Source organism: Tursiops truncatus, chromosome 5 (assembly GCF_011762595.2).
Source record: "Tursiops truncatus isolate mTurTru1 chromosome 5, mTurTru1.mat.Y, whole genome shotgun sequence".
Classification (NCBI taxonomy): domain Eukaryota; kingdom Metazoa; phylum Chordata; class Mammalia; order Artiodactyla; family Delphinidae; genus Tursiops; species Tursiops truncatus.
In genome coordinates, this window is record NC_047038.1 from 18412709 (window position 1) to 18432504 (window position 19796).

At 35.3% G+C, this 19796-nt stretch overlaps 1 protein-coding gene across 7 annotated transcripts in view; it reads right to left on the bottom strand.

Annotated features, from left to right (window-relative positions):
• The window catches only part of AFG2A (AFG2 AAA ATPase homolog A), a 356296-nt gene that overhangs the window by 153527 nt on the left and 182973 nt on the right, over nucleotides 1–19796 (bottom strand). Inside the window, exon 15 of one of the 7 annotated variants that reach the window (XR_012331875.1) lies at nucleotides 19113–19202. The exons of the other annotated variants lie outside the window; for them this stretch is intronic. The gene's annotated coding sequence lies outside the window, so the exon portion shown is untranslated. The remainder of the gene's footprint in view (nucleotides 1–19112; nucleotides 19203–19796) is intronic. 7 annotated transcript variants of the gene reach the window in all.

The window sequence follows — 19796 nt, forward strand, 5'->3', positions numbered from 1 at the left end:
CAGGTAAAGTGGTGACTTCAAATCTCTCCTCTGGTCACCATGCATTTCTGGAAAAGGTAAAGCTATAGAAGTATTAGATAAGGTTTAAGAGAGGAGGAATTACAAGTGTGCCCAGATGTTAGTAACAAACTCTTCACTTTGGTATAAAATAACGTAAGTTTTTGAGTCTCTGTCCTCTCTTCATTTAGAAGAGACAAACTTAGACATTTCCTTTCCAGGGTTGCATAATAGAGGGCAGTCCATTAGGTGAATCAGTCCTAGGAGCTGGCACTGGCAAACAGGAACAGCTCTTTCTTCCCTCAGGGCCTATGAAGCCCAGCCAGGACTTCCAGTCCATGTAAGTGAGTAAAATACTATTAACAGGTCATGAGTGGGATACTCCCTGTTCATACATTTGAGGAAATGATAGTAACACGGAGTTTTTACTATATACCATACTCTGCTAAACATAGAAATAATGAAAATGACCTAATTTAATATTCTGAACTGGAGAGTAGATAAGTACTGTTCTCATTTTACAGATAAAGAACCTGAGTTCATATTGGTTAAACAGGTTGCTATGGATGTACTGCTAATGAAGTGACTGAGTTAGGCTTCAAAGTGAGGTCAGTCTGACTCCGTAGCCCATGTTCTTTCCATTTTTTACCATTTTGTGTCTATGAAGTATGCTTACCTAAAACTTTTTTAGATAATAACATCAATTGTTACTATTTTTTAATATCAAATATGTTCTAGGTTCTTTTCTATGTACTGAATAAGCATTATTATTAATCTGTGTAATAACCCTGGAAGAGAGTAATTATATCCCTGTTTAAACCATGACCCAGAGAGACCAAGTAATATGCTAAAGTTAAAATAGCTAGTAAGTGGCAGAGTTGGCTTAAAATTCAGGTATGCCTGATGTCAACCCATGCTCTTTATACTATGCCATACCTCCTTATTTGGCATGCAGTTTAAGAAAGAGATTTTGTTATTGATATGTGGGTACCTAAACTTCCTTATATGACTTTGTACTTTCTGTTTATGTTAGAGCTATAAATTCTGAAATACTCATTCAATAACAATAAGTAAATAATATGGATGTTAAATTCTAAGATATTGGTGGGCCCATGGATTTTTCTTTCTTTACTCTCTGATAATAGAGATACATACTGATAAAATAAATCCAATGGTCTCTATTAATTGGTCCTTCTAAAACCATTTGCCAATTCTAACATACTTTTTATAATATTTCTGCTGGATGCCCTGCTACAATAGATAGTCAGCTTCTTATATTAAAGAGAAAGCTGCTTATCTATAACTTACAAATAGTTCTGATGTATGGAGTTAATCTGCTTACAAATCCCATTTCCACGTGGCCAACTTTTCATGTATTTGAAGACAGAGCTCAGTCCCTTACAAATCTCCTTTATCATAAATTAAACCCTCAAAATACTTCAATTATTCTTCCTGTGTGACATGGTTTCTACATCTAGGTCACACTCTTCTGGAAACAGCCTAGTATTTCTGCTTGTCCCCCTGGAGTAACACAATAAGGATGCTGTCGCTTCTTCTAGATGACAGTCCTTTGAATTAACTGAAGTTGCCTATCACACCTCTCCTTCAGAGTCTTTTTTTCCTCCTGATTAATCAGGAACTCACAGTTTGCAGACCCTTGTCCCTCCCTTCCATCCAAATCCTGATTACTCTTCTTTGGATTTACCTTGGCTCGCCAGTGTTTCTCATAAAATGTGGTGATCCAAATGTAAGCTGACCAACATGCAAGAGAGTGAGACACTTTTTTTTCTTTATACATTACAATGTCATTCACATATATCCTTCTTTTGATTTAGTTTAGTGGCTTGTCTTAAATTCCTGTCCTAAAGAACTACTATAAACGCTTCACTCCACTCTGTAGTTTCTGCCTCTTCTAATCCAGGCTGAGCATGGATTAATCTTCCTAAAATCTCGTGACAGTTTCTTTCTTCTACTCAGAAATTATCTCTCTCCATACTCTACTAAAGTCTGAACTCCCCCTAGATGTGATTTCAACTTACTTGCATAGCTGTATCAGCCACTGATCTTGTACTTATAATTCTGAACCATGCAAATAAGAATATTCATCATTCTCCAAATACATTCCTTGTTTTCATGTCTATGTCCCTTATCCATAGTGTCAGGTCTATATGGAATGTCTACCTACTCCTCTCCTCTGCTTTCTGAAATATCATCCTTTCCCCCAAGAATTAGCAGAATTATTATCTCTTAGTTACTCTTGCTGGAAGCAATCTGTCCTTCCTAGATGATCTCCACTCTCTTTCTAGAGCACTATTTCCGGATTCCTTGTCTTCAAAGTAGCTGTGTTTCTTAAGTTTCATATTAGATTCTGATTTTGAGGCTAGTGATATATATTATTAAGCCAATACTGTGCATGGTAAATACAAACTTTATAGCTAGCAGATGATATAAATCACCATGATGTAACCAATCAATCAATTCAACATTTAGTGACCATCTGTTATGTACGAGGCACTATGCTAAGCTTTTGGGATATAAATCTGAAGAGATATGGTCTGTGCTTTCAAGAAGTATACAATACAATGAAAGAACCAAAGTATGTTTAAAAAGAAAGAAAGGAAGGAAGGGAGGGAGGGAAGACTGCTTTATGCATAGAATAACCCCAAATCTCTGCTGGGGGTGATCAAGAGATCTGATTCTTAGAAGAAGTAGGAATTTAGCAAAGCAAACAAATAGGAAGACCATTTCTTGTTCATAGTGATATGGCGGAGGTGATAAAATACAGTTAGAGATGAGAGAATCGTGTAGGAAGAAGAAATGTCAAAGAAGACAGTGCAGAATGAGAGGTTATCCCAGAGTACTACACCGCAGGAGGCCTGGTGCTTGAAAAGGGCAGGTGTTTACATTAGTAGTATTAGGTGATGAGCAGGTAAGAAGGTGGCCACAGTAATTTGTGTTGTCTATGTTTTCAGGAAGAGGTGTGTCTTTATTTTGCCTACAGTAAAACCAAAGACTATGGGCAAGTCTGTACTCTGCCCAAAGTGAATCATTTTTTTTTGAAGGATGTAACTGAATGTTGTGTTTTAGTTTGCTGGTGAAGGTGGGTTAAAATCTCATGTAAATAACTTCTAGCTTCTTTACTATCATGCGTAGGACTTGGATTTTTCTCAAAGTAGCACAACTTGGAAAAGAAAAGAAAAGAAAAGAAAAGAAAGAAAGAAAGAAAGAAAGAAAGAAAGAAAGAAAGAAAGAAAGAAAGAAAGAAAGAAAGAAAAGAAAGAAAGAAAAGAAAAGAAAAGAAAAGAAAGAAAGAAAGAAAGAAAGAAAAAAGCTAGTCATCTCATCACTATTTCTCCAGAGAGAGTACTTGCTGAGGGAGAAAAAAAAAAAAAAAAGACAAGGTTTTTGGCAGATTATAATTATTCACACCCTCGTTAGTTAGATTCATCTTCTTAAAACACTGGTTAACTTTATTTCTCTCCTTTTCAGAGGCTCACTAATGACTAAAAACTAAGGTTCAAATGCTTTCGGTTAGCATTCAATCTTTTAACTTGTCTTCTAAATCTCAGGAGAGTCTCATAGATTTTGAGGTTGTTCTCCCATTTAAATTGTTAAGACTCAATTTCGGATACATTCCTCTGTTCACTATTGAACAGAACCAGAATCTCAGAACCAAGGGCCTCACAACTCTTTTCACAACACCCTCTTCCCCGGCCCCCAGGTGCTGCTGGCTTGCAATTATCTCCCACTGCTTCCTGAGGAGTCTTCAGCTAGGTTCACCTGCTTTGTAACCCAGGCTCTACCTTGCACTCCTGCCTCCATTCTGCTTCCTCCTCTTCAGAAATGTCCTCACCTTTCCTAACCAACTACCTTCAATATTTCAATGATTCTAAGGAGCACATTTCTTCATCCTTTAACATCACAGAAATGAGTGAGTGTGTATCTTGGAATCAATGCACATCGTAACTTAATTGGCTGCATTTTCTTTCTCAGTAATGATATACCTTAAAGTAATGATATACCTTACCATCAATGGCATCTTAACACCTGTATGACTTCCATCTGACTTGGCTCCGCTGTTTTCAAAATACTCCCCCACAGAATCATGCCTGTTTTATCTTATTAAAACTGTTTTTGAGTGAGAAATGAGACTTTTAAAAGCAACATTTGGTAGCTCCCAAATGGATCAAAATATCAGATTAAAAACTTGTCAAAATGTTTACAAAAGAAAACTAAATAATGCCTGTGAATCCTTCAGAATTAGTTCCTCAGAATACTTAATAGCTATAACCATATCACAAAGACACACACTTTTGGTGGGGAATGATTTACCTGGAATTTGCAAGTGATTTGGTTAGAATTATTCTCCATAACAGAGTCTAATGGACAGAACACTGGGGCAGGAGTCAAATAATGTTCTTGGATCCATGTTACCTCATCTGAAAAGTAGACGGTTTGACATGATCAAGACCCTTTCAACACTTAGCCTCTGTGGTTTTCAGTACTGATATTTGGATAAAGATCACCTTTATTGGTAGGGGAAAAAAGGGTTCTAAAATCTAGGATTCTATGACAATTTTAGCAGCTGAATTTGAACCTTGTTTTGAGTTATAGGAATCTGCTCTTTCTCTTGAGTTGCAAGTGATGAGACAATTTGGCACTTGCAACTTGGCATTCTTTCCCTTTCTTGCTGACTTCCTTCCTCTGATTGCTGCAGACAGGTTGTAGCAAGTAAAGCTCTCTTTAGCAGAGATTTATTGAGCTCAAATGTTCCTTCTGTATTTTCCTCCACTGACATGATGCAACAATAAGCATATTTATATACTGCCTATGTATTCTGTATTTCTGGACTTGAACTTCTTTTGGGAGCCACTACACAATAGGTATTACCACACCTGGAACTTCACTTGTCAAGAAGGAGAGAGATGAAATACTGGAAAGGTATTTTATTCATCCCTATTATTGTTATGTCTTAGTAAATTAATAGCTTAGTAAACTCTAGTCTTTATATAGAGTTTATATAAAATTGCATTGATATAAAAACTCTAAGTATCTCCCCCTCCACACATATATAAACAAAACCTTTGCTCTGTAACTCCTTAGATTCACCTCTCATTGCAAATACACTGTCATAGACAAATTCCAAGAGGACCCCCAATTTTTTAAATATCCAAAAGAAATAGAGAAGCACCTGATCTGCGATTCAGGTTTACTATTTTCTCTGTCAAAAATGATTTGGGAAAAGTCATTTTATCTTCTCAAAGCTTTAATGATCATATGCATAAAGTGAGGACTTGGACTGTTGATGGTTTTCAATCTATTTCTGCCTCAACACACCAGAGATGATCCTATTCAGTCTCATTATACTCAGAGGCTCACTGCCCTAGTAATGCTACAGTGAGAGGGGAGGGTGAGGGTGTCTGTGAAAAAGCTTCTGGGTGTATGTGAGAAACCTAAAAGCCCTGTGTGTATTTCTGGGGGTAGTCAGTCTAATCTCCTCCTTACTCCTACCTACTTCCATTACTACAAACTAATAAGCTCAAAGGTCCTTTCCAGCATTGGTTTCTGTGACTCTGTAAATGGAAAGGACTCTTTCAATATGAACATGTTTCATTATTTAAGTTGAACAGGTTTTGCTCTTCGTAATATTGACGGGTTTTTTTTTTCTTTCAGCATTTTAAAGATACCATTCCACTGTTGCCTGGCTTGCACTGTTTCTGACAATTCCCACCTGTGTTCCTGTATTGAACATGTTTTTTCTTTTTTCTCTTTTTGGTTTGCTTTTGAGACTTCCTTTTTTATCACTGCTTTTCGGCAACTTCATTATCATATACCCTAGTGAGGTCTTCTTGTGTTTATCTTGCTTGAATTGCTTTGTGCCTGCTTATCCTGCTTATTCTTGGAGCTACTTTTTTCTGTTGGGTTGATAGTTTTATCAAATCTGAACAAATTTTGGCCATTATTTCTTTAAACCTATTTTCTCTGATTCTCTTCCCAATCCACCCCCAGGAATTCATCTATGTTAGATCACCTAATAATGTCCATCAGGTCACCGAAGCTCTGTTCTTTTGTGTATTTGTGTGTGTGTGTGTGTGTGTGTGTGTGCGCGCGCGCGCGCACGTGTGATTTTGTTTTATTTTTGCCTTTTTCTTTCTGGGCTTCAGTTTGAATGGGTTCATTTGCCAATAGTTGATATGTTTACTGATTTTTCTTTGCAGTGTCTCATCTGCTGTTAATCCCATTCAGTGAAAGCTTCATTTCAGATTTTGTATTTTTCAGATCTAGAAGTTTCATTTGGTTCTTTTTTCAAGAAATAAGAATATAAATATGACATTTCATAAGGCAACCGGGAGGGTTACTAAATCAATAGAAAGCAGTTCGTCTTGAGGAGTAGAAATTTGAGAATGAGGAGGAAAGGGCAGGAGACTTCTGTTTTCTTTTTAGCCTTGTAGTTCTTTTTGATTTTTAAAAATATGAGCAGGTATTACTATGATAAAACTAAACAGAAACAGATATATAAATAAAAAAAAATATATATATACACATATATAAAATGATTTTATAAGCAATACTATCCTCTCTCTCTCTGTCTCCCCACAAAATATAAACTTTTGCACTCTGGGAAGTACTGGGATAATTTTCTCTACCCCATACTGCTTAGAGTGATTTACTTGAAGGCTGAGACTGAGTGGAGTCATGCATAAGTGAAACTCTGTGCACAAGAACACTCAGTCCCCTTCCTTTCCGTCCTCCAGGACCAAAATCTTATCCAACTATCAGACAGTTTTTAAGAAAACTATCATAGGCAAGACACTTTTGAAATAGTTTATGTTACTGGAAGTAAAATAGGTGGTTAGCTCTCATAAACAGAATTTAACAATAACAACAACATAGGAAGCTATCATATTATCTATGGTGGATTAAAGATGGCTGCAAATATTTTCCCATTCTTCCCATCAAGAGGTTGAGTCTATTCTCCTCCCACTCAATCTGTGAGATGCTCTGGCCAAAATGTGGGGCAAGAGAATTGGGTAAACTGACATGGTATAACTTCAGAGAGGGGCTTTCAGAGATCTGTGGCTTTTGCTTTTCTGGGCTTGAAACCTCCATCTTAGAACCTAGCTGCCATGTCTTTACAAGCCCGTGCTTGTCGAGAGGCCATGTGGAAGAGCTCCAAGGTGCTCCAGGAGAATGCCCCAGGTGAGCCAGACATATGAGTGAGCCACTGTGGATGCTCTAGGTCAGTCAAGCCTCCACTTAAACGAGGGAGCTAGGACTGGGCTCAACTGCCCACTCAGACAAGGGGAGAGCTAATCAACAGCTGAATGATAAAAGAAATAAATAAGAAAGGAAATAAGAGGAAAATCTGGGACATTTCCGTGATTATAAGATACATGTGGTTATTATTATGACAATTAAATAATTTATCATGTGTAAAATTTTAAGATAGTGCCCAACACACCATAAGTATTCAGTAATGTTAGTGATTATAACTACTATCCAAGAAATAACCTGAGTTTCCTCATTATTTATTATTTTATGCATCAGATGTCAGCTATCCCCTTGCCGGAATGAGCAGTTTGGCCAATCCTAGTTTCCTCTTTCAAACGTGCCTATACACACCCACCACAGCATAAAGTAGAAAGCATTCCAGCTACCAGAACCCACTTCCCATTAAGAAATGTTGGGGATTACATATTTTAAATGGCCGCTATATTTATTCATTAATATTTTACTTCTTACTCAGTTAAATGAGTAGTATGAAAATTATTCTAGCTAAAAGTTTTTTTTTTAAAGCAGTAAAAAACCCTACAATTTCTTACCTAAAATAATGTTTAGGAAATCTAAAATTTTTACATGTTTGCTGTATGATGAAAATAACATTGTTTAGACTTCCACGTCATTGACATGGATGCATATTTCCACATGCAAAAATCAACTAGTTATTTATTTTACTTTATTTTTGTATGTGTGAGGTAGGCAGGGAAAGCATTGTTTAAGATCATTTGGTCATATCAGAATCCTGGGAAGAAGAGAGAGCATTTGTATACTTTGATGTAAATACATGCATACTCTTCAGAGGCACAGCCTGGAGCCCCACTGATAATCACTGATTTAGGCAAACAACTTATTTTATTTCCTGTTCCTCCCCTCAGACCTTCCCCCCACCCCCACACCCATGCACAATTTCTCTGATAGTATCCTTCCCGTGTTTGTTTCTTTCCTTTTTCCCTCCATTGACTCCTTGTACATTTTCTGCATTAGATGATTCTAATTCTTTAGCCTAGGATTTTGCCAAGATCTGCAGCAAAGATTCATCTTACATAGTTTTATTGCTATCTCCCTTCATCACTTGATTCTCTATTTCCCCATTTCTAAGCATGAAACTCCTCTAATTACAAAGCATAAGTAAGACCTCTGTTACAACTTGGGTAAGGTGTAGAAGAACAGTGCGCTACAGGCATATGCACTCACGTGTGGGTTCTATACTGACTTCAATTCTAACATGTCACAAATTTTTCCAAGGTCGGTACCTTTTTTTTTTTTTGTAATCAAAGGAACACCACCATCCTCCTATCCCACTCTACGAATATACAGTGGATTAGTAAAGGCTGTGGTGGTATCAGCAGACCAGCCAACTCTATTCTAGTTACTGTAGAAATAAGAGTCATTCGTTTGGGCAGAAAGTTGAAGGAATCAAGATATACAGCTAATGGCGCATATTGAAATATAATAAGGCAGTTGCTACAGCCTGGCTAGGGACCAACTCCATTATCTTTTGCCATATCAGCATTCTGATCCTTTCACCGTTCTGGCTGATCTGCTTCTAAAATCATTTTATAAGCACGCACTCTTCATCACTCCTTGGAAAAGCTTCATTGTGTAATTTTAAAAGCATTTTTCTCTCTCTTCATCTCCCTCCTGTTCTCCAAAAATGTAGAGTTCTGGTCTTAATCAGTGTGTACATGTAGCTCTTAGTAGTGCTAAAAAGGAGTTATACATATATTTTAAAAAGAAAGGTGAAATTATTGACTTCTCACATGTACCCATGTTTAAATAGTTGTAACAGATGTAACTTCCAGAATACCATAAATACTGATATTTTTAAATGACTTTTATTTCAACTTTTTCCAATTATTCAATAATTTTAAATGATTTAACACTATCATCTATATAAAAGCTAGCTCTGAGAAACTTTAAATTGCTTTTTTTCTCCTTAAATTTGTATTTCCATTCCACTACCCCCTTCATTACTCATTTTGTAATAACTTTCACAAATAAAACTATGTACATACATTAAATTTTTAAAAATTCACATGAATATAAGGTTCTAGCTATTAAATTTCCTCTGGATTGAATTAGCATTGCAATTATTTATGTACCATTATATATATTATAGACTTAGACAAAATATTAAGCATAAAAAGTTACAGTTTATTGGAAATTCATTTCTTAATGAGACCGATGGAATTATCTCATTAGTCTCTTCCTCCCCAGTGTATTCTTGTAAACATGGGAGACTATAAAGCACAGACTTTGTTCACATAAACAAGTAGGTGAGCATATAGGAAATTTTGCTATAATAACATCTCCCGGTTCTTTGAAATTTGAATTATATATCAGAAAAGACAACAAAAAAATCACAACTTAAAATCCTTTCAAACTGCAACTCCTGAGAAAATGAGAGTGAAAATCATTTCCTGCTTTTACTCTCCAATCCCACCTCTCCAGGGCCTCTGTTCACTAGCAAATCTCTTAGGATCTCCACCCTAGGCATCTTTATTATTAGGGGCTTTCCTGCTTCTATAACAGTTGCCTGGTCCACAGAGTGAAGAGAGTTGAGAGAGATAAGATACCTAAATCTATTGCTAATACAATACTGTCTCCCAAGCCAGGCTCCCATACTGTCCTGATACTCTTGTCTTGTCTCTAGCTGGCACTAGACTGCTACTTTCTTGCCTTATACTAAAAACAGAGTGAGCAATTATAAGGGCACTATGAAGGAAAGAAAAGGGCTCAATTAGAAGACTCTCCCTCAGCTTATGATCCCTCTAATATGGCTCTTGACGTTCTCCTTCATAATAAAGCCAGTTTCCACCTCCCTAGTTGGGAGGTAGGCTAAGATCATCTCTAAAGTCTCTTTAAGGTCTAACATTTCCTGGTTCTAAAATTGAGTAAATTTTCTCCTTTTACATTTTTCTTTTTGACACTGAACTGATTCTCTCTGGAATTATTTCGTACTAGACTCTGAAATACTTCCACATTTAGCAATGGCATTCTGAAAATTCATAGCAGGAAGCAAACACAGTTTAAGCAAGTTCATACCTCATGTTATAGGTCATATTTTAAATTTCTATTTCAATTTTTATTAGGTAAAGTCTTGTTTGTTTGTTTCTAGGACCCAGGGCTGTGAAGGGCCATGGGAATCTAAATAACGGCTCATACTCATAAACACTAGGGTTTCTGAATGCTGCTAGAACAATTAACATATAAAACATATAAAGCTACTTAACTTAAACATGGTTTTCTCCAAACCAGAAATCCTGGTTATTTTCTAACTTAACAGGAATGTTTTGTTTTACAAAATGAAAATTTAAAAGAAAGCAAATATATCTTTTTCTACTAACATTTATCATATATGTTAGCAGGATTCTAGATAATAAAATTGCATTACTCCTTACAAATATTTCAGACATTTCTAGGCTAGGACCTTTCTAAACTGCTCTAAAGTACTGCTATAAATCATTAAGAGTAATCCATATGCAACCACCAAAAAGGAAAAAAAAAAATTCGAGGATTAAGAAATACTGTATAAAATGCATCTGAAATTAAATTATTGCTAATTAAATCTTAAAAATTTAGTAGTTCAATCACCAGTCACTAGAATGCCACTCCAAAAATATATCTTTTTCTATCTACATCTGTATCTATCTACAAATGTAAACCAACATGCCAAATGGATATCTCTCATTGGGCATCAATTTCCTCATCCATAAAATGAGAAAGTATTTGCCAGAGAATTGCTGGGGAGACTAACAATGAGATGAGATAGTGTATGTCTCAGTGAACTCAGGTATACAGTGAATTATGTTTCTCATTTTTTGTTGTTACTATTGTTTGGAAGTTGTTAAAATCATTGGCTTTGGATTCAAACAGAATATTAATCCAGCTACTACGAACTATATTACTCCATGGAAATTTGTAAACTCTCTAAGCTTCAGACTCTCTCTTGTAAAAGAAAGAAATAATGTAAGGTGCTTAGCATGTTAACAAATTGAAATTGCATGATTTGCTATTTTTAGATGTGCAGTATCACCAACTGCTCAATTTGTCATCGATGAGTTTTATTTGAAGAACTCTGTATGTCACTGACAAGATTTAATGAAGAAATTGCAGCCATCTTCAAGACTCCTGTGTCTTCGCTGCACTGGTCCTCTTCCTTGACTTGTCTCCAGCTTCAGTTTCACTTAAACAACTAGGCAACTGAGTAAAAGAGCTGGCATATATATATACAAGCTGTCAGTGTAGCTAGATAAAACTATTCCCCCAATTGTGTAATGGGTAAAAGAAACTGTCAGAATAAATAATTTATGAATAATTTGTTAAAAACTAATTCTATGTAAGATACAGGCACTGGGAATATCACAAGCAAGAGAGTGAATCTCTGCCTTTCAGGAGTTTGCAATGTAGGGATAAACAACACGATAAATAGCAATTTAAAGCCATGTATATTAAATGTTCAGTGGACACAATAGAATATGTTCCACAAGAGACTGGAAGAAGGAGAAAATAAATTATTCAAGGCTGGGAAAGTACTTGCTTTCAATGCATTTTGTAAGCAAGTCCCACTTTTCCACAGGTCCATCTACTAATGGAGAAACCAAAACTGACAGATTTTTAAAATATTTTATAGGAAAAAGAACACAAGAACATTCAGAACTATTCATAAACTAGTATGCGCAATTTCATCAAATAACTAAAAATCGGGGTTCAAGTCCCTATGAGTCTGGAAAATTTTACATAGCAGGCCCTGTGTGGACATATTTTTATCCCAGTGGAGTTTTTCCTTTTGTCTCAAAACTGACTGTAAAAACAAGTAATTTTTTTCTTGTTATTGAGAGAAGCACTTCTTCTTTTAATCATATCTAATACTCAAGACAGGTTAAAGAAAGAAGAGAAAATGCCCCTTTATAATTATGGAGATTTACAATTACTGTATAGTTTACAACAGTCCTACTCACAAGACATCTTCCTTTTTCAACCAAAGCTAGGATCTTTCTGGATATTATTTACTGGCTTCCCTTGCATGTGGCACCCAGTGCAGAACCTAGTATATAAAACTATAATCTGGCTTCAGATGATAAGAGAACAAAAGGGAAAGCATAATTAGCATGACTATATTATTGAAGCATGTAAAGAAATTGAAATTGAATTAGATCATTTATATAGTTTATCCTTAAATTGAATTTTGCTGAGCAAGACAGAAAAATATCTGTTAGAAAGAATATTAAAAAGTAAATGAATGATTATACAATCATTTCAAAGTGAAATATTTTATAAAGGCCAGGTGAAATAGATCTTGGTGAAATTACAGGTAGCAAATGTGAAATGTGGAAATTAAATATAAAGAATGCAATTAATGTCTTAATGTGCAGCATTTTTAATGTCCTTTTCCTAGGAGAGTAGAAAGCATTAGTTAAAGATTGCTATTTTTTATATGAAAGAATTTTAAGTTATAATATAAACTATTTTGGTTATTAAAAAAAAAAGTAAATGAAACCGACAGATAAATAGAGCTAAAAAGTTATGAGGATGGACTTTCCTGGTGGCGCAGTGGTTAAGAATCCACCTGCCAGTGCAGGGGACATGGGTTCGAGCCCTGGTCCGGGAAGATCCCACATGCCACGGAGCAACTAAGCCTGTGCACCACGACTACTGAGCCTGCGGTCTAGAGTTCGTGTGCCACAACTACTGAGCCTGTGTGCCTAGAGCCCATACTCCGCAATAAGAGAAGCCACCACAATGAGAAGCCCGCACACTGCAACACAGCCCCCGCTTGCTGCAACTAGAGAAAGCCCACGCACAGCAACGAAGACCCAATGCAGCAAAAAAAAAAAAGAAAAAAAAAGTTATGAGGATGTACTCTTTCCAGAATTTCTGTCATGTCTATATATGACAGGGTAGTAACAAGAAAATGATGCCAATGATTCCTAGAGTAACTAGAAAAATTGTCAATTCCCCAGGCCTAGAGAATACTTGAGCTCTTCCATGAAGTTTACTACTTGTCTACTGGCAAACTGCCTAATGCTTTCTGTCCCTCAGTCTTTTATAGAAAGGGGATAATTGGCACTTACTAATTTCATAGTATGTCTTGGCAAATTAATTAAGACAACTGGCCTGTCCTTACTGATGAGAAGAGTAAACTAGTCTCTTCCTGGGGGTGCAAACAGGACATAGTTTAATTCCTGGGAAGATACATATTTATAAAATGTACTTTATTGACCTGTACAGATTAGAGTAACATTAAGGAATAATAAGAGTTTTTATTTTCAAAGTACTTTGATTAAACATATTTATTATTAAAATTAATAGTAACCACTATTTGTGGTTTGATTTAGGTACAAAAAAGATAACAGAAGATTGAGTAAAAAACATTCTAAAAACCTGAATATTCACAAAATTTAATTTTAATGACCATTATATTAATATTTTAAACTCTCTTACTAGCTCTAATTCTAGTAAGAACTGTAGAATTCATTGTAATTCTCAAAACCCATAATCCTTGGTTTATTTAGTACCACAGAATAAATTTACCATACATTTTAAGTTGTGTTGATAAAAGATTTTACTGCAGAGATGCAAGTCCTTATAGCCTTACCATAATAATTATCAGAGATTTTAATCATTAGTGGGTACAATTATAGCAAGCTACAGTTAGCTAAGTACCCTCTGAAAAATAATGTCTATATAAAATAGGTTATTTACTGGCATTGAAGGAAAAGATTATTTACTTCATCTGAATGAGACCTTCATCACCTAATGACTGTTGAATTTGTCTTGACTCATTGTGGAATTGAGATCGAGTATGTATGTCTAGTTATGGTGCTAAGGAATGGTAAAGAATTTAGCTCAGGAGATAATTTAAGACATTATCAAAATTTTATGACAGTAAATTTTATATATATTTACACTTTTAAAAATAATTTAAAGAGAAATCCATGTTCATCGCAGTAAAGTTAGAAAACTGAGGGAAATATATACTTACCATCACTTCCATAGATAACCACTTTTAACATTTGAACATATGTATCTTTTCAGGTTTTTTTCCCTATAAACAAAGGTATATGTACACACAATTATGCGTATACAGCAGTTTTTTTTTTAAAGAGTTTATATTGAAAATTTCTAGGCAAAACGAAGGGCTAATTCTCCCCAGTCTATTCACCAATATCTATGCCTCTGAATGAAATGTGGCGTTATGTGCACGTCCAATATGAAGTGCAGTCTATTTGCAAAGCAACACTTTATAAAAGTTAAAATGAAATTAAGTTATTCAAAGTATTCATTTGTGAAAACACAGAGGCATTCATAACTTCAATTTCTAAATCACTAAAAAAATGTATTTTCAAAATGACATGGGAGGGTTTAATGAATCTGGTAGCTCTACTTTACATGTATAATTAGCATAAACTATCTAATTCTACCAACTCACAGGATTATAAAGGCTAAATAAGATAATGATTATTAAAAGTTCCATACAAATTGGAGTCATGATTTTTATAACATCCCACTGTCAAGATTCTACTTACTAATTTATAATTGGTCTGGTCTCTGCATATGGACCTTGACATGTATTATATACAAGTGTTACTTGTTCAAAAAAATCATTGAGAATATTTTGCCTCTTGTAAAATGGAAAAATTAACAGTCACAAAAGACAAAAATATACCTACATTAAATTCAGAGACTATCCAAATGATTAAAGATAGTCTTCATTCATTGAGACTACCGGTTGCATAACCCCTCAATTTTCACCCTATCAGTCCTTTTCTTTAGATTTTACTGTATACTTCAATCATTCTCCAGCTAGATGCTTCTCAAACTTTAATGTGCATACGAATTATCTGGGAGATCTTCTAAAAATATACAATACTTAGACCATCAGTCTTTTCCAGAAACATTAGAATTGCTAAATCTCAGACTCCATCCCAGACATACAAGTGACTCAAATGCATATTAAAGTTTAAGAATCGCTGCCTAATCATCCATTCAACACTCTTTCCTCCATGTGGCAAAACTGAGTCCCAATCAATACGACTATCTCCATTTCACACAACTACAACTGACGGCTAAGCACTGAAAATGAAAAATCTCAACAAAATTACCTCCATTCTCATATAGATCCTTAACCTTGCCTGGCATTCCAATTTCCTCATAAAGTTCTTTTTCTCGGAAGTTATTTCAAGCTTCCCCATTCTCCTCAAATCCCTAACCTGACCACTTTCCTTTTTTCTCAGCAGCTGACCTAACCTCCTATGTCACAGAGGAAATAAAATATATTAGATAGGAACTCTCTTAACTTCCTGACATCAATAAACTTACAAACCCTAACTTTACATAATTTATTTCTGAATATTCAAACTCCTACATAGATATAATTTCTTCTGCACTCATTACAGACTCCTTTTCTTCTGCCCACTCTTGAATATTGGAGTGCACCTGGGTTCCTTCCTTTCAACCTTTTCTTCAGCTACTATATACTTACGCTAGGAGATACTATCCATTCCAATGGCTTCAATTATCACTAAAATGCTTAGTCTTAAATCTGTATCATTGGCCAGCTGAACTAAGGATCCAAAGGCTATTAAATATTTTAAATACCTTAAACTCAATATATCCCATACAGAGCTCTTTATCTTTCCCCCAAAATGTATTCCTGTTTTCCCTCTCCCTGTGAAACATACCACCATCCAACCAGTTCTCAAGACCAGGACTGGCTACATAATTTACAAGGCTGAGTTTAAAAGGAAAATCTGGGGTTCCTTGTCCAAAAACCATTAAGAATTTAAAGACAGCAACAACAGCATTAAACCAATAGTGAGTCCCTTCTGGGCACAGGGCCCCACTCAGCTGTACAGACTGAATGCTCAGAACGCCGATCCTGTCAGAGTAAAATCAAGGCCATCGTCTAACCAACCATGATGTCCTGTGCATTCCACTCCCAAGGATCTCTTGAAACCAACTACTTCTTTTCACCCCATCTTCATAATTCCCTAATTCAGGCCACTGACTCTCCTCCTAGATCGCTGAAAAGTCACTTCTACCAACAGACCCTCATCCTCTTATTATAATCAGAGAATTCTGAAACACCTATCTGATCATGCCACCTGCTGCTTAGCAGCCTTAATGGTTACTCTTGCTCCCAGGATAAGAGAAAAATTCTTTGCCATGGCATTCAAAGACTATTACGGTTAAACCATAAATTGTCTCTTCAGCGTGATCACTTCTGCCACTCTCATCTTCCCCTCCATGGCCAAGCCATACTGAACTACAAATGTATCATGTGCTCTCTCCATTTTAGGCCTTTCCACATAATGTTATGCTCTTCCTGAAACATCTCATCCCTTCCACTCCATTACTTCTAGCCCCCTTACCATGTTCATTCTAAGAAACTTTTCTTTTTTCCTAAATCTAGTTTTAGTGTTCTCTTTGTCCTACCCCATTCCCCTTGGAGTTCTCTGCACTTCTGCCATCACAGAATTTAGCACTTTATTGTAGTTCCCTGTTTACTTGTCTGTAACCACCACCAAACCATATGCCTCATGAGAAGAGATTTCATCTATTTATTCATTCTTGTATTCCCAGCACTTAACATTATACACACTAAGGATCTAAACAAATATTTTTAGTAGGTAAAAAAACAAACAAAGCCCCCAGAAAACAATCAAAATGTTGAAAATGTTTTTAGGAATATTTTTAATATATTAAAAAGTAGAGGCAAAGTATAATTAGGAATTTAAGTATAATTAGGAATTTAATAATATAATTAGGCAAAGTATAATCAGGAATTTAATAATAATTATAAGGCAAAGTATAATTAGGAATTTAATAATAATTATTAAAGGCAAAGTATAATTGGAATTTAATAATAATTATTACTATTGGGAAAAGTATAATTAGGAATTTAATAATAATTATTAACTGTCTGGGAATAGAACCTTCCCATGTATCTCACAAATCTAATGTTCATTTTCTTTTTGGAAATTCACTATACATAAATATTGGGAAGGATCTCAGATTTCCAAAAGCACAAATAATTTTCAAAAAGAATACATTTGTACTAGCCTACCAGATTAATATATAAATGATACCTTATAATGAATATATATGATGATCTATTACATATAAATCAACCACATTTAATAATGTATTTTAATACACAGTGAACAAAATATCCATGAAGAATTTTTCATGGGTATAAACTGAGGCAAACTTTTAAAAAGTAGGCTAACAAACAATATTTATTAAGCATTGTTTTAAGTTATTTCAAATTTATTATTCATTTAATCCTCATAACAACCCTCTGTAATAGGTACTCCTGTAATTTCCATTTTACAGGTGAAAAAACAGTCACACAGATTCACTAATTTGCCAAAGGTAATACATATGGTAGGAGATGTAACTGGGATTCAAACCCATGGCCTCAGTCCATGTTCTTAACCATCACATATCAAGCTGTAGCAGCTTAGATACAACCAATCAATCAATAAAAAAATGTTAAATTGCCATACAAAAAAGAGCTCCCTAATAATAATTACTGCTATGCTAAAAACAGATGCCAATAATGTTGTAGTGAACAGTGTCTATTTTGAAATGATTCTGATTTCTACTTCAACTCATAAATGTCACTGTTAACAAGATACCATGGCATGCTTGAAAGAGAGGTATTACCGAACACCCCCATTCATGAAAGATCCCTCAAGCTGCAAATACATATTTTTGTCTGTTAAACAAATTAAAACCTTGTATACAAGAAGCAGGTACTTCTTAGATTCAACTGGTACCTGCCAAAAGTAAAGCAAGCTTGGATGACACATTATCACTCACCATAGGATTACACACTCAGAAATTTTTCAGGTCAATGATAAAAGAATACATTGCAACTGACTTTATTTTTAGTACAGAGAATCAGATGGATTACTTAACTTCCCACTCAATAGCCATCATCAGATTTTCTCAGTGCCTTTAAATCTATTCCCAGAAACTCCCAAGGTCTGTAGCAACCCTGTTAACTAGTTCAGATTCTTTAAAGGCCATGAAAAGTCACTGATTTCTGGGAAGAATATCCAAATGAACAAAAGTAACATTCATTATAGAGTCATTTATTAGCTGTTAGATCACGGACCAAGTTTCTTAACCTCTGTGAGGCTGTTTCTTTACCTACAAAACAGTATGAAAAGTATCTACCTTAACTGCATTATTATGCAGATTGAAATGAGACAGTATATGCAAACTACTTAGCCTGCCACACAGAAAATGAATTTTTTTTTTTTTTTTTTTTTTTTTTTTTTTTTTTGCGTTATGTGGGCCTCTCACTGTCGTGGCCTCTCTCGTTGCGGAGCACAGGCTCCAGACATGCTGGCTCAGCGGCCATGGCTTATGGGCCTAGCCGCTCTGCGGCATGTGGGATCTTCCTGGACCAGGGCACGAACCCGTGTCCCCTGCATCGGCAGGTGGACTCTCAACCACTGCGCCACCAGGGAAGCCCGAAAATGAATTTTTTAACAAATAAGTAATGTGAGTTTATCTTTTCCTAACTATTCTGACTTTCCGTAATCTCTCTGTTCTCTGAACTGTAACATTTACTATATCAAACCAGCTAGTACTAGGTATCAAAAGCCTCTAGCTTGCTTTTTCCCCAGGCATAAACTTTTACGTAAGTTCATTCATTCAATATTGATGGGAATATTTCCCAGTATTAGACAGAAAGACTGAACTAAAGGACATAAGCTGAAAAAATTACTGCCCCAAAGCATCAGTAATGTTTCTGGTGAGGCCTGACTTTCTGAGCATATTTTCAGGTTAAAGACAGAAAAAGAAAAATTTATATTTACTTCTTGATGAAGCCAGGCTTTAGGTTCAACAGTTTTCTTCTTTTCTGCTCCATTTATGAAACTGTTAAAATCCTACTGGTCTCTCACTTTCTGAAAAATGCAAAACATAAATTCTACTCTTCATGCTTCTACAGATTGGGAGGCTGACAATGTGCATACAATGCAAATTTATTAACATAACACTTTTCTCCTTACTTTCCCCTAGTAATACTTAAATCATACCTTCTTTAAACTTTTGTTCTTATTCCAAGCAGTCATAAACTGAATAAAGTTCTGATTTGAAGGGATGGTACAATTTTTGTTTTATGATTTCACAGGAGAATTATGATAATATAAATAATTTGGAAATGGGGAATGTTCCTAGAATAAAGATGAAAAGCTTAAATTTGTATTTATTTTGAGCTCATAAGTTCTATGCAATTCTATTAGAAGTGCTATGCAGATGCTGACCAAGATTAGAATAGACAGAAAGATACAGATGGTGTAGTTTATTCAGTATATGTTATAGACTATATTGGAAAATGTGTGTGTGTGCACATGTATATAAGGCAAATCATACAGGCTAAACAAGAACCTTGGAGAAAATAAGGTATTATGTATACAATGAATGACAGGGTGATCCAATCTTTAAATCTTCCTGTTTCTGGCTTAACACTTTCCAGACTACCCTTCTCCAAACAGACT